Raw genomic sequence first — 15,089 nt, 5'->3', positions numbered from 1 at the left:
GGGAGCCTCCTGGGAGGCCACAGGCGAGCCCCAGTGTGGCCTCTGTCCGTGTCACCGCTGGTTATCGAGGCAGCAAAAATGAACCTGAAAAGCAATTGTGCACTTGGAAGGGGTGCAAGGAGGCTTAGGGAGGGGCAGAAGTGAGGAAAAGATGCACAAATAGTGGTGGTGGGGTTGGTCCCACAGCACCCACGGCTTGACAGGGGGAGATGGAGGACAAAATAACTTATTAAGAGCAATGGTCAAGGTGGTATTTCTGGTCACAACACCAAGGTGGGAGAGAAGGGCCGTGCGGTGCTGGAGACGGAGGGTTTTGGGTGAGAGGGTGATGGGTGTGGGTACAAACTGCACCCCGGGGTGCTGCACCGACACCGACTGCAGCGGGATATTTATTAATTTGCCTGCACGACTGGGAACTGTGGCTTCTCTTGCCAGGATGAAGACAGTGTCATGTCAGTCGTGGTAAAAACGTGAATAAAACCAGCACAACCACTCCAAGGATCCAGCCCCGAGATCTTCTTGAACTCGATGATCTTGAGGGTCTCTTCCAACCTAAATGATTCTTTGATTCTATATGGACTCTGCAGTCTGGCATGGATTTTCCGCAGGGCTTAGTACAGTGCCTGTGGCAGCTTCCATTTTATTTTATCCATATTAGATTGTGTTCTTGCCCTGCTACTCCTTATCCTTGTGTCCTAGAGTGTGTTTTTACATTCCTGCAGTTGGAGCAATTCATGTTTTCTGCTGTTAATGTAGGTACGGATCAGTCAGGGGTGAAGCATCTTCTAAAGTTGTGTGGAGCACCCTGCTAAGTATCTATCAGATCCCTCTGCGATCATATTGATCAAAAAGTGGGATTTTCATGCCGTAGACATTTTTTGTTTCTAATAAAAATTTGATCTGAATCAGACCCAAGTCTGCTTGTTTTTTTTTTTTTTTCTTTGAATACCACAAGTGTGAAATCCCACAAACACATTGCAAAGAGCTATGGTCAGTCCAAAAATGAAGCACTTCTTTTAATGATTTCCAGCCCTTCGGGGAACGTGACAGCCTTGGCAGCTTCTTGGCTGCAAAAAGCAGCTAATAACAGGGGTGAAACTGCCAGGATTGCCCATTTTTTTTGCTCTCTGCGAGTTTCTAAGCTCTTTGACTCCAGCCTGGAGATCCCAGAGTTTCAGACTCTTTACTTGGGGGCTTGAAACCCAGGATGGTTGGAGCATTGAGTACCTGCAGATAGAAACCCCACCGTTTCTTGACAAAAGCATCACAGATCCAAGGAATTGGGGGCCTCCCTTGTGATATTTCCAGGAGTTTTGGCTTGGGATGTACCTTCTAGGAAAATAGTGAGCCAGAAAATCATGCTTTGGGGGTCCAAACATCTGGGAGAGCCCCTGGAAAACCCAGCAGTCCTGGCAGAAGTTCATTGTTTTCCCCATTTCACAAAACATTTCAGTGTTTTCTGATCTCACCCAGGGTAGAAACACTCCAACTGACTTCCTTGGTCTCCCCATCAAGCCCTTTTAAATGGTTTATATATTATTAAAAAGCACCATGGCTCATTAGCAACAAACAAAGATGATTGCTCAGGCTTGCTGACACTTCGTAAAGTCTCCAGGGTTTCCTGCTTCCTCATCCTCGGCTGCTTCACCGGTCAGAATGATCGATTTTTTTTCTGTTCCCTTCACTAATAAGCTTTTGCTACACTGGGTGCTCACTCCTTCGCCTTTTATTTGCTTTCTTTGTGCTTCAAAGAGAAGGAGGGAGCTGAGGTTGTTTTCCTGTCACAATAAATGTGCTGCACCTTGGTTCCTAAATGTATTAAAGCCACAGAACAAATTGCTTCTTTTGAACTGCTCCGGTGTAACAGTAAAACCAAAATGTCAGCTCACAAAGCATTTTGAGCTGTTCCTTGTAGCCTGGCACCTCTAGGAGGGCAGTCTCGTCTGGGCTGGTGAGTATTTAACATCCTTTTTACGGTTAAAACTACAAGGTAGGTTCTGGGACGAATTGTCTGGCTGAGGAAAGTTCTCAGTCTGTTGAGTTCATGGTCTAATTCTTAGGGGACAGGGGCAAAAACTTCCAGGTCACCTCAATATGAGGCTCGAGATGTAGTTGCTGGATTTCCCTTTTCTTCCTTCACATGGAGTGAGGTTGGTTCATCCCAGATGTGATGCTGGACCAACGTGCCGAGTTCCTTGTTTGCAGGTTCGTATATTCTTCACAAGTGATCCCCATCACAGATCTAATAGTATAATTCACTTCTATTAAAGTAAAAATTAAATACGCTCTCAGCTATAGTACAAAAGCTTTTCTTTACTGCCCAAAGCTTGTTTGTTTTTTGCCAACAGCAGCAGATGCTCTAATAAAAGATATTGCTTCTACCTACAAACATCGTCTTGCTTCTTCCAGTGTTATTTTGACTTTCTTCAGAGATGGCTGAAATAGAACAAGAGATGTTTTCACATCATGGAAACACTGGGGAGCCTGTTTTTGCCCAAAAACTGGACTAGTGGGTGGTGGTGGTCTTGTCTTCTCTAGTAGAAATCTGTAGTACTTCAAGTTTTGAATAAGCCCTGGCAGCATTTTGGATTCCTGACTTCTGAAATGCAAATCAGAAGAAAATTATGGAGTCTTACTATGGTGGGAGAAGGGGGTTGATTTACTGAATGCATCAGAAATCCTTCAGCTCTGCCCCAGAACCACCTTGTGAATGATCATCCGCATGCCAATGAGAAAACAAGAACAGGGAATTTAGGAAACCAGATTTATTTAGTAGTTTGCCACTTTTCGCAGCCCAAATATGCAGCCAGTCAGGCTTTGCTTCCCCAAAGGATCGTAGATTTTCGATCTTTGCTTTTGGAACAAATACAGCGATGGGGGAAACCAGACTATGAGCTCCTGCATGAAAAGTTCTCTTGTTTCATTTCAGAAAAACATTTTTTGAACCTGTTAAGTGTGGCAAAATCTGACAAAACACCAGGGACTTTGACACTTTGACACAGGCAAAATATTGTTTTTCAAAGCTGAGCTTTCCCGGAAAGGCTTTCTTGCTCTCTTGTTTTCTAAAGCACGACTTTTTCTGAGAAGTAAACTGATCATGTTCTTAGCACATGGGAAGCAGATCGATCAAAACAATTTTATCTGTTTTCGTAATCAATACATACGTGATGAGTGCCAGGAAAAGGCAGATAATTCTGACATAAACACCAATGTATTGAGGCTCTAGGGCTTCTGCCGTGCCCGGTCCACAGAGGATGTGAATCTGTCACAGAGCAGTTACTGACCTTTGGCTCAGCCCAAAACTGCTTGTACATTTAGTGCTGCAGATGCCTGTAAAAACTGCAGGACATCAGTGGTGGCGGAGCTATCTCTGAAGTAGATCAGCCAAGGTAGCACGTTTAATTTAAGCTTCTCCGAGATGGTGAATTCTGCGGTCCTGGCAAATTTTGACAGATGCAAAGAGAGCAAGCTAACAAAATCATAGAATCATAGAGTCGTTTAGGTTGGAAAAGACCTTTAAGATCATCGAGTCCAGCCATTAACCCAACACTTTTACTGCCCCATGTCCTGAGAACCTCATCTCCGTCTGTCCAACCCCTCCAGGGATGGTGACTCCAGCACTGCCCTGGGCAGCCTGTTCCAATGCCCCACAGCCCTTTGGGGAAGAAATTGTTCCCCAGATCCAACCTCAACCTCCCCTGGTGCAACTTGAGGCCATTTCTTTCTGTCCCTGTCTCCCCTCAGCTCCTGTTCTCCAGCTGAACTCCCAGCTCCCTCAGCCGCTCCCATCACACTTGTGCTCCAGCCCCTTCCCAGCTCCGTTCCCTTCTCTCAACTCACTCCAGCACCTCAAGGCCTTTCTTAAGCCCTCAGGTGATTCGGGTGCCCCTGGTGCCGCTATTTTATGTGTGAGGTGATCCCGCCACCCCTGGGGCCGCCATTCTGAGCCCTGAGGTGATTCTTGTGCCGCCATTTTGTGCACTGTGGTGATCCCGCCACCCCTGGGGCCGCCATTTTGAGCCCTGAGCTGCGGGGCCCCAAACTGCCCCCAGGATTGGAGGTTTGGCCTCCCCAGTGCCCAGCACAGGCCGGTCACTGCCCTGGGCCTGCTGGCCACACCAGTGCTGGTACCAGCCAGGATGCTGGTGGCCTCTTGGCCACCTGGGCACACACTGGCTCATGTTCAGCCGCTGGCACCAATACCTCCAGGTCCTTTTCCACCAGGCACTTTCCAGCCGCTCTTCCCCGATCCTGAGCGTTCATGGGGTTGTTGTGACCCAAGTGCAGGACCTGGCACTTGGCCTTGTTGACCCTCAGACAATTGGCCTCAGCCCATCGATTCAGATCCCTCTGTAGAACCTCCTGCCCTCCAGCAGATCAGCACTCCCACCCAGCTTGGTGTTGTCTCCAAACTTAGAGAGGGAGCACTCAATCCCCTCGTCCAGATCATTGATAAAGAGATTAAACAGAACTGACCCCAGTGCTGAGCCCTGGGGACACCACTCATGACCAGCTGCTGATTGGATTGAAATTTATTCTCTTTAAAAATAACTAAACTACATCACTGATGGATTTTTAAGTGTGTTCAAAGGGTTAAGTCTCTCACCTTAAATTGTCACAATCTTGGGATTATGTGTTCCATCAAAAACTTCCAGGTCCTCCAAATATCCCACCCACTCCCCTCCTCTGTAGATATTTTCTCAGCAATTTCAGTTATTTGCTAAATGCATTGCATTTTTGCACCTTGCACTTTCTCAGCTTAGCGTTTCAGAGATGCTCGCTGTTTCTCTGGATGGAGCAGGAGACATTCCTGCTGTCTCAAACATTTCATTTTCTGTGAGGTGCATGAGCTGGTTTTCTCACCTACAAATGGCACTGTGCCCTTGTGGCCAAGAAGGCCAATGGCATCCTGGGGTGTATAAGAAGGGGGGTGGTTAGTAGGTCGAGAGAGGTTCTCCTTCCCCTCTACTCTGCCCTGGTGAGACCTCATCTGGAATATTGTGTCCAGTTCTGGGCCCCTCAGTTCCAGCAGGACAGGGAACTGCTGGAGAGAGTCCAGCGCAGGGCCACAAAGATGCTGAAGGGAGTGGAGCATCTCCCTTATGAGGAAAGGGTGAGGAGCTGGGTCTCTTTAGCTTGGAGAAGAGGAGACTGAGGGGTGACCTCATCAATGTTTATAAATATATAAAGGGTGGGTGTCACAAGGATGGAGCCAGGCTCTTCTCGGTGACAACCAACAGTAAGACAAGGGGTAATGGGTTCAAGCTGGAACACAAGAAGTTCCACTTAAATTTGAGAAGAAACTTCTTCTCAGTGAGGGTGACGGAACACTGGAACAGGCTGCTCAGGGAGGTTGCGGATTCTCCTTCTCTGGAGACATTCAAAACCCGCCTGGACGCCTTCCTGTGTAACCTCACCTAGGTGTTCCTGCTCTGGCAGGCGGATTGGACTAGATGATCTTTCGAGGTCCCTTCCAATCCCTAACATTCTGTGATTCTGTGATTCTGTGATTCTGTGAAATGTTTCTCTGACCTGCTCAGATCAGGGCTCCTGTTCCAGAGAGGAGATACAAGAAACTTCTCTGCTGATGATCTGGTCTTTCTCCTTTTTGTCACTTTTTAAACTCCCCCCTTTTTGTCTCCTTTTATTTTTCTCTGCCAAGTTTTATTTGGGTGATTTCCAAAGCGGAACTCCTTGATCAAGCAGCACCGGTGCTAGAACGGCCTTTGTGTGTTGCTACTTGTCAAAAATGGTAAAGGCTAAAAACTCCAGGCATATTTTGGGGGGAGATGGGGGAAAATATGAAATAGCTTCATTTTTTTTTTTTTTTAGCCCTCTCCCCCTTCCTCCTCCTCATTCCTTAAGATCGTTAAACTTGACATCTCTTTAAATGAGCTGGAAGAACTTCAACCTGAAGCACTTTTCCCTTTTGAGAGTCTCTCCACATTGGATGCGTCTCTCCACGCTTTAGGCAAGTGAACATGACTTTTCAAAGGTGATCAATGGGTTCTCATAGAAATGTTCTTTCAATTAAAATAACTAAAACACACGCAAAGAGAGGTGGTTTTTTTTTACTGTTTTTACTCTTGTCGAGAAAGTGAGTCAGAGCTATCTGTATTAAAATGTGGGCATGTTTTCTTCTCCTTTGGAGCCTAACTTTTAACTGGCTTCCCTCTGTACGTTCGACCCTGATCCAGGTTGCCCCTGGAAGGCGACACACCAGTGAGCTCAGCTTGTCCTCCCTGCTAACCTGTGCCAACACTCACTCCTTGCACTCTTTTTATATTTTCTATGATTTAAAACTGGGTTTGCTCCACCTCGTGCCTTGAGATGAAGAACTAATGCACTAATTCACTGTACCCTCAAGGCATTGGAGAATCTTTATCGCTAAACATCTAAACTATGCATTCACCCCAGGTAGAGCTTATTGCTTTAAAAGCCTTTGGTGACGAGAAAATTGAAAGGGAGTAAATACATCTTTAGGTATTAAAGACTTCTGCAAGTTGCAGCATCACAGTCCACCTCCCAGACTTTCCTTTGTTCAGTTTTGATTCAGTGCATGGTAAATTTTGGACCCAAATTCACTTTTCCTTCAGTGAAAGTCAGGAAAACCATCACTAACATGTTTTTATCTCAATATTTTGTCCATTATTAATGTTTCTTGAACCTGTGTTGCTTCTGGCTCCCACGTCATGGGAATCACAGTTCTTTCTGACCTCATGGCACCAAGTTTTAGGTTCAGTGCGCTGCAGGACATGTGGGATTTTGAAAATTAGACCTACCTGTCTATTTGCAAGAAGTCTTGTGCTAAAGACCTTTGAAACCACAGCACTCCTCAAGTAACTTGACATGAGGTCGTGGGGGCTCCAGTAAGGTTTTGGGAAGTTGCTCCAGGATCCTTTCTGAGAGGACTAGAAACCTTCTACTACCTTAAAACTTTTTTTCCCACATTAAATATACCCATGTCTGGTTCTCATCAATCTTTTCCTGTGCAATGGCTCTGTCTTCCACTTTTTTGCTTTTACAGTCTCCAGGAGTGTCTTCAGACAACAGACCTGGTGTCTACATCCACCTGATTTATAGCTCGTTCCTTCACTCCTGTTATGGAGATCGATGTCGTATCATGCCACAGGATTGGGACTCCATAGATTAGTGGATGGAAGATTTGTTCCACCATTTGGATTGGATATTAGGAAAAAATTTTTTCACGTAAAGGTTTGTCAAGCTTTGGAACAGCCAGGAAAGTGGTGGAGTCACCACCCCTGGAGGTGTTTAACAGACACGTAGATGAGGTCCGTAGGGACGTGGTTTAGTGCCAGTGTTGGGTTAATGGTTGGACGTGGTGATCTTAAAGGTTTCTTCCAACCAAAATGATTCTATGATTGGCACAGTCCCTGGCATGGATTTAGCCCAAGCAAACTATCACACTCCCAAATAATGCACAGATCCAGTCTGGGACAAGCATGGACCAAGGACCAGGCAGTGTAGCTATGACTCCTATTTGTGATCCAGGTGTAAAGATAATTCAGCTCTTTGGACAGAACTTATATTTTACCTGTTGGCCTTGGAGCCAGAAGACATTTCTTCAGTGCGCTTATTCAATAGCATAGGCATAGGCTGAGGAATTTAGTTGGCCGGGTCACCAACAATCTCATGTCCTCCTTGTCTCTGTGGGGACTCCACTGGCTCATGGAGGGGCTGTAAAGCAGATGTCCTGCACTTCAGGAAGCTCTCTTCAGCAGAAGCCTTGGAGGCGGTAGATTACTGCAAACTTCACAGATACAAGTCAGGGCAAAAAATTGAAATGTTCTCTGGGCCCCCATTGACAAAACGATGTTGGTGTCTCAGCCCTTATGAGACCCAAGAGAATCTGTGCATGAGAGAGAGGGCCGGGGAGGACCTGGCTCTGTTTGCTCTGAGAAAACTCAGTTTATTCTCTTGCTGTTCCATTGCCTGGAATTTTTCCATGCCTGGGTCCTGGGTTCACATGCCTGGGCGGGGGTAATAAAAAGGGGCCGTAGGCAATCTAGACAGAGGTGGCCTCCTGAAGACAATCAATCTTCATTAAATAGACCAGAGCCAGCAGCTGGGAGATGAGCTGGGAAAGGAGCTATCTCTGGGTAGCACCAGATTTAACCCTTCAGCTGGCAGTACAGCAGCTCCCATGCACCTTTTTTTCACTGAAATGAACAATTTGAGATTTATTTCCACTTTTGTACAGGATATTCAGGGTGGGCTTTTGTGCTGGTGAGGGTGGACGTATTATGGATTATGGCTGGACATGAGGAAGAAATTTTTACCATGAGCATGGTGAAGCCCAGGTTGGCCAGAGAGGTGGTGGATGAACCATCCCTGGAGACATCGCAGGCCAGGCTGGACGGGGCTCTGAGCAACCTGAGCTGGTGAAGACGTCCCTGCTCATGGCAGGAGTTGGACTAGATGAGCTTTGAAGTTCCCTTCCACCCAAACTATTCTATGATACTATGGATCATCCTTGAGGGGTGGGGAATGGGGAGAATGGTTTGAAGGCTGCTGGTGGTTTCTCAGCAGGGCTGTGCTTGCTCCTAGCACAGGACGCTTAGTCTTCTCTCCAGTTGTACATGAATTACAGTCTGACTCTTGTCTCCTGCGCTCATGTTAAAGCTTCTCTGCAGTTCAACCTCAAGGGAAAACTATTTGCTGACCGTATGAAGACTTGACCCCTTGCCATCATCTCTGACCTGTATGGGAGGGAGCTAAGCTCAGCTCTCTTGAGGCACCAGCCATGCTTTGCTCTTATGGACTTTGCTTAGCTGCAAGGTCTCTGAGGAAGGGTTGATGCCAGGGAGACACTCGGGATTTCCAGGGGCTCTAAGTGTCTGCATTTATTGCTGGGCCAACGTTTCATTTGCATTTATTGCTGGGCCAAGGTCTGGGTTGAACTGAGCTGACTGTTGTGTTAAGTGATGCTCATATGGATCTTCCAGGTTTCTTTGTGACTCCTCATGCCAAGAAAGCCCTTGAGGTGCTGGAGCAAGTTCGGTGAAGGGAACGGAGCTGGAGAAGGGGCTGGAACACAAGTGTGATTGGGAGTGGCGGAGGGACCTGTGGTGGTTCAATGTTATTTCTGATCTTGCCATTGATGTACAGACAAATGTTCCCAAGCCTTAGAGATGGCAATGATGATATGGAAAAAATAGGCAACGTTTCTCCCAGATTTTAAAAACTTCTAGTGTTGTTTCTTATAGAAGAATTGAGTGGCAAGAAATGGAACAAGCAGGATGGAGGTTGAAAACTAATGAAAGGACACCACATTTTCGTGCAGCATGGAGTAAACCTGTGGAACTCATCGCCATAGGACATTGGGAATGCTAAAAATTTAAATGGTTTCCAGAGTGAGAGGATTCATAGAAGAAAAGTTTGTACAGGGTGTTGAATGCAAAGACATTTCCAAGATGCGGTTTGTGCCTCAGAAAATCTCTAAGCTATAGGTCACAGGAGGCTGGAAAAATGGAGGTGTCTCCATGTGCCTGTCCTGCTCTTAGACCCTTGTTAACCATCTGATGTTGGTCGTTGTATGAAGCAAAGTCTGCACTGGACCTGATACTGCAGCTCTCACGTCTTTCTTCATGCTTTGCTCTCAACATCTGCTGGCTTTGCATAAATATTTCACTGGCACCAGCTGCAGCTCTCTGGCAGAATGAGAGTCAGCAGGGTTGACTCTCAGCTATCTTAGTTTTCCCGGAGTCTGCAGGATTTTCAGTGTGTGTCTTCCAGAGAGGCTGGAGTTTTCATCATCTTCCCTTTTCAAGCTTTGTCTTTGGCGAGGCTTCAGAGGAGGAAGCAGTCTGAAATGCATTACAGGTGCGTGGGCTGCCAAATTTCAGATGCTCTCCTTTCATTTTGTCTCTTATGGACAAGGTAAGTGAAAATGGAAGAGCAATATTGTAGTCACCGTGGGTCATGGTCCAAAGTGAGGAGGTGAGATAATGTGACTTATTTTGATTCAGACTACTGCAAAAAATATTGCAAAGTGGGAAAGTGGGGACTCTTCTGTGTCTTGTTATTGTCTCTGTGCTGGAGTTTTATGTTGTGATCTTCTACTGAATTTTCAGTTTTGTAAATCCTATTTTTAGCAAAACGTACTTGGAAAAATGCAAAAAAGAGGAGAGCTGTGACATCCCCTAAAAATTATTTGGGACACTTGGATTTAGGAGACGTGTTCAGCATGATGCACATTTAGGGATAATTGGCACTCCACCTCCTACACTGGATCTAATCCTGCACCCTAATATTTACAGGATAGGTAAAATCTGAAGTGAAGGCTTAAAAATCTCATGTATGAGTGGCTCTAATTATTTGTAATAATCACTGGCTATTCTTTCTATTTGCATAAGTCAGAATTGCAATCTATGTACAGCTCTCAGCTGCACCTGGCTTGCGGTTGGTGTCCTGGACTGAGGTTGTGTTTGGTGGCTGTCACCAACGCTGGGACAAGACAGGGGCTGGCGAGTCAGCAGGGTCCCCAGCTGTGGGGAGGAGCAAACCAAACCCACCAGTCTGCCCTGGAGCCGTTCAGCGTCCCCAGTCTGTCTGTGCCCCACTGAGGGGAGGCCAGGGATGATGGTGCCATCTCCCACCCTTCATCTGTACAAGGTATGTGGCCAAATGGCTCCTGATCATGTGCCAAGTTTGATATGTGGCACCCAGTTATATGTTGTCCCGTTTCTTTCTTTTCTAAGGTAGCAGTCTCAGCCTGATGGTGTTTTGTGACATCAATGTCTTTTATCCCTTTTTTCATCACTACTGTCCATTTAATTCATTGCTGTGCAGCCACAACCATTTCTTTGCACGGCAGAGTGACACCAAGAGCCACTGGATATTAAGAAAAAAATTATTCCCAGAAAGGCCTTGCGGGTATTGGAACAGGCTGCCCAAGGCAGTGCTGGAGTCACCATCCCTGGAGGTGTTTAAAAGACATATAAATGAGGCTCTTAGGGACACGGTTTAGTGCTAGATTTAGACTATGGTTGGACTCAATGATCATAAGTGTTTCTTCCAACCAAAATGATTCTGTGATTCTAAGCGATGACCCCAGGAAGGGTTGATAACAGAGGACACTCTTTCTCTGTTCAAGAAACATAGACAAGACAGCAAGAAACCATTTATTCTTTTTCTTCTCAACAGCTTATTCTAATTCTGATAATATGATCCAAAATAAAGTGACATTTGATCACATGCAGGTTAGAGGGAACATTAGTTTGGCTGATGGTTTTTGGGGTCTTTTTAGAGCGTGTCCTCATCAGTCACTGTGTTAAGGCACCACTATCTTTTCTGCTAATAATTTAGTTTCTTGATGCTATAGACATGCCAGTATCTGAGAAAACTATTCAGTCGTTTGTATGGGAGTGCAGCGTCTGTCAGTAAACTTGATAGCTGACCTGTAGCCCTCCTTGCCAAGGTAAATTATCTGTAGATCAATCACTTTGAGTTTACTGTTACCTTTAAGTGCTTCCACAGGATCATCGGGTTGCAGGTGTCTATGTGCAAGTGTGAAATAGAAACGCCAGCCCAGGTGAAAGGTGAGGATTTGCTTCTTCTGAGAGACATCGCGAGTGAATGCAGCTGTGACAGGAATCTGTGGTGCTTAGGGGCTCCCTTTTGCTCCTGAAAAAATGTATAGTGCTGAGCAGAGCTACCCAGCCTGGTTATCTGACCACTTGGACATCCCTTCACTCGTTGCACCTCAGCAGGATGAGTACCAAAGGCTACTCTTTGCTCACTGTGCAGAGGTGTGAGTATCGGAGTTACTCTTGGGATATGCTAAAAAGCTTTTCTTTTTCTTGCTTTGTAAACTGCAGGTACTCTCATCCGAGAAAAAGTTACGATGATGATTTTTAGGTAGGGCTTTTCTTGCTTTTTAGAATACAAGGGGCTGCACGGCACTGCCCTGCACACTTGCGTACTGCTGCATGGTCCTTGTATGCTGCTGTTGCCCACACTTGAAATGAAGTGACTTAAATGAAATGAAGATGAAACAGAGACCTCTCCCATGCCCACCCCTTGGAAATAACACAGAACACATTTCACCGACTGCAGCCGAGTGGTCTGCAGGAGGTACAGGGAAATACCCTCCTGGGATATATTCCCTTGCCATCAGTATACCACAGCAAGATGGGACTGGGAAAGCTGGACACGTATCCCATTTCAATTCCTGGCTCTACTTGGTAGCCCAGTTCACTGTCACGTCAGGCAATTGGACACACAGGAGATGTTAGAAACTGGGAACACGGCAGCGACGAGGTGGTAAGTCCCAAGACTGCACAGGGACGGCAATGCAGGGAGAGTAACACGATGTTTCCTCATGTGATGGCAGCATTTTCTGCTTCCTGGTGGTGTGTTCTCTGTTAGGGACATCTAATCTAAAGCAGTTGGGTGGTTTTCACCAGATGAGGATGTGGTTACGGTACGTACCGACTCTGTTCATCCAGACTTTAGCAGGGCAACACAGAAACACTTGGTAGAAGCAGAAGGAAAACCTTGTCTTACTCAGATGTAGATGCTTCTCCCAGTCTTGCAAGATGCTTCAAGTCCAGAAAGTCACTGTCTTTCAATTCCTACCACCCACAAAGCTCCATGAGTCTTAAAAATGACAGCAACTGGCAGATCAGAAGAGTAGGGGATAAAATATGCAGTAGATCACAGCTTTCCTGGGAAGTACTTTCCTGAGTTCATCAAAAACAAAGAAACAACTTCTAAACATCTCCAGACATATATGGACCAATTACTGAGACCGTCAAATTCTCCCTGAATTTTACTGAGGGCTCTGGCAGTCTGATCTTGTCCATCAAGATCTCAAAATGAATGGTGGCTACAGGAAACTCTGTTTCCAACGTGAGCAAGTGTTGAAATGAATGTAGCATGCCTGGTCACTCAAAAAATGGGCCCGTCAGCATAAAACTATCAGCAGTCCAAGCCTGGAAGGCAGCAGCACACACTGCCAAGTTGCCTCAGACAGAAGCCATGTATAATTTGATTGTATTTTTATTTTTTAGAGCAGATTTTTAAAAAATTCTGTGTCTTGGCTGAAAGTTAGGTAGGTTCCAGCAGTTTATTCAATTTTGAAAACAGGCGTAGAAGACATGAGCACCTTTATCATCTGAAGGGGGACAGGGAACAGAACCCTTCATCCCTCAGAGTTGTGTCGGGAGTCACTGGGCTAAATACAATCCCACAAATTGGTAATTAGCATCCTGGCAACTAGTATCCTTGCTCTCATGGACAATACCCACTGAAGTTCACCCAGTCACAGATTTACCCGGAAAGTGCTGGAGTTTTACCCCAACCACTGTGATGGACGGCATGGCAAACCCATCGTGCAACACAGTCCCACCACTGTCCCGCTGTCCTGTTCCTGCTCCCTCTGGGCTTTTACTGACCACAGGCTTATGTGTCAGTAGGAAGCATCAAGCCCCTTCCAGTACAGCTGGTTAGGGTGGGTGATGGGTTAGGTTTGGCTTAAATACGTGTGCATCTTCAGTATGGCATCCTCCTTGGAGATGTCTAACTTGGTGGCAAAGACAAGAAAGCAGAATAAAACACTACGGCTTTGGGGTGAGGAGCATCATTCCCAGACCATTAGGTACTTTGATGTTAACACCAGGCTGAGAGATAATGGAGTGTTTTCTTTCCTTAGTGGCCAAACCTCGAATCCTGGGGGCAATTTTGGGCCCCTCACACCAAGAAAGGCCTTGAGGTGCTGGAGCGAGTTGAGAGAAGGGAACGGAGCTGGGGAAGGGGCTGGAGCACAAGTGTGATGGGAGCGGCTGAGGGAGCTGGGGGTTCAGCTGGAGAACAGGAGCTGAGGGGAGACCTTCTGATCTCTGAACTGCCTGAAAGGAGCTTGGAGCCAGGGGGGGTCGGGCTCTGCTCCCCAGGAACAAGTGCCAGGACCAGAGGAAACGGCCTCAAGTTGCACCAGGGGAGGTTGAGGTTGGATCTGGGGAGCAATTTCTTCCCCAAAGGGCTGTGGGGCATTGGAACAGGCTGCCCAGGGCAGTGCTGGAGTCACCATCCCTGGAGGGTTGGACAGACGGAGATGAGGTTCTCAGGACATGGGGCAGTGCGAGGGCTGGGGGAATGGTTGGCCTTGATGATCTTAAAGGTCTCTTCCAACCTAAATGATTCCATGAAATTTTGATTCAGTGATTCTGTGTACCCAGAAACCCCCCAAAACACAGTGCTTTAGACAGAAAAAGAAAAAAAAAATCTGTGCTGTGTGTAGTTAGCCTGGGTCCAGAGGTAACAATCCATCAGAGTCACTGATGTTTCATGAGGGCCTGGTTTGAGCCAGCGTGTTCTCTACTGATGTGATAACACTTTCGGCTCTTAACAAGGTGCTGCACAGCCCATCTGGGTCCAACCAGCATTTAGAGGGAGCAGCAGGGTGAACTCTCCTCCCCTGTGAGTGGTCTTCTATCAGATATTGGGCGACTTTTCCTCCTTGGTCCATCATGTATGTGCAGGTGGCATCTTAGCCAGTGGAATCCTCTCATGTGGGGCATCAAATAGATGATAGATCTTAATGAATTTCAGTTGTGAGCAGAGATGGCCTGGAAGTCCAGAGAGGAGATATTTCCTAACCCCTTGGCAGCCCCAGAGCCAAGAAGAAAGTACGTCCACACCGTGTTTTGACCGCTGCCTGCTGAAAACATCTCAGCACGCCTGTGACCTGGCACGGGCTGGAAGTGGTTGATTTGGTTCATGTGCTCCAAACAATGCGCGGGGAAGATGTCAGATATTAAAATGTTGAACCTTACATTTTTGCTGGGTGTCATTCTTCTGCTTTCAACCGTTGTCTTGACTCGACTCCCTTGCTGTGCAGTTTTGCTGCGGACTGGAAGACATGGTGCGTTGCCCTGAGGTGGGACTGGCTGTGATTTCAAACATCTTGTGCCTCTAGCCCTCTTCCCTTTGAAAGCAGAACTTTGGGCAGGAATTACCATGAAACTTGGCAGAGGGATGGTAGATTTTTGGTGTTGATGATGTGGGACGTGAGCAGTTGAGCCTGGTGTAAGTTGCTGGTGGGGATGGGGGTTGCTCAGATGCTT

The sequence above is a fragment of the Caloenas nicobarica genome, chromosome 1, assembly GCF_036013445.1.
Source record: "Caloenas nicobarica isolate bCalNic1 chromosome 1, bCalNic1.hap1, whole genome shotgun sequence".
Taxonomy (NCBI): Eukaryota; Metazoa; Chordata; class Aves; order Columbiformes; family Columbidae; genus Caloenas; species Caloenas nicobarica.
This window is presented reverse-complemented; position numbering follows the sequence as displayed.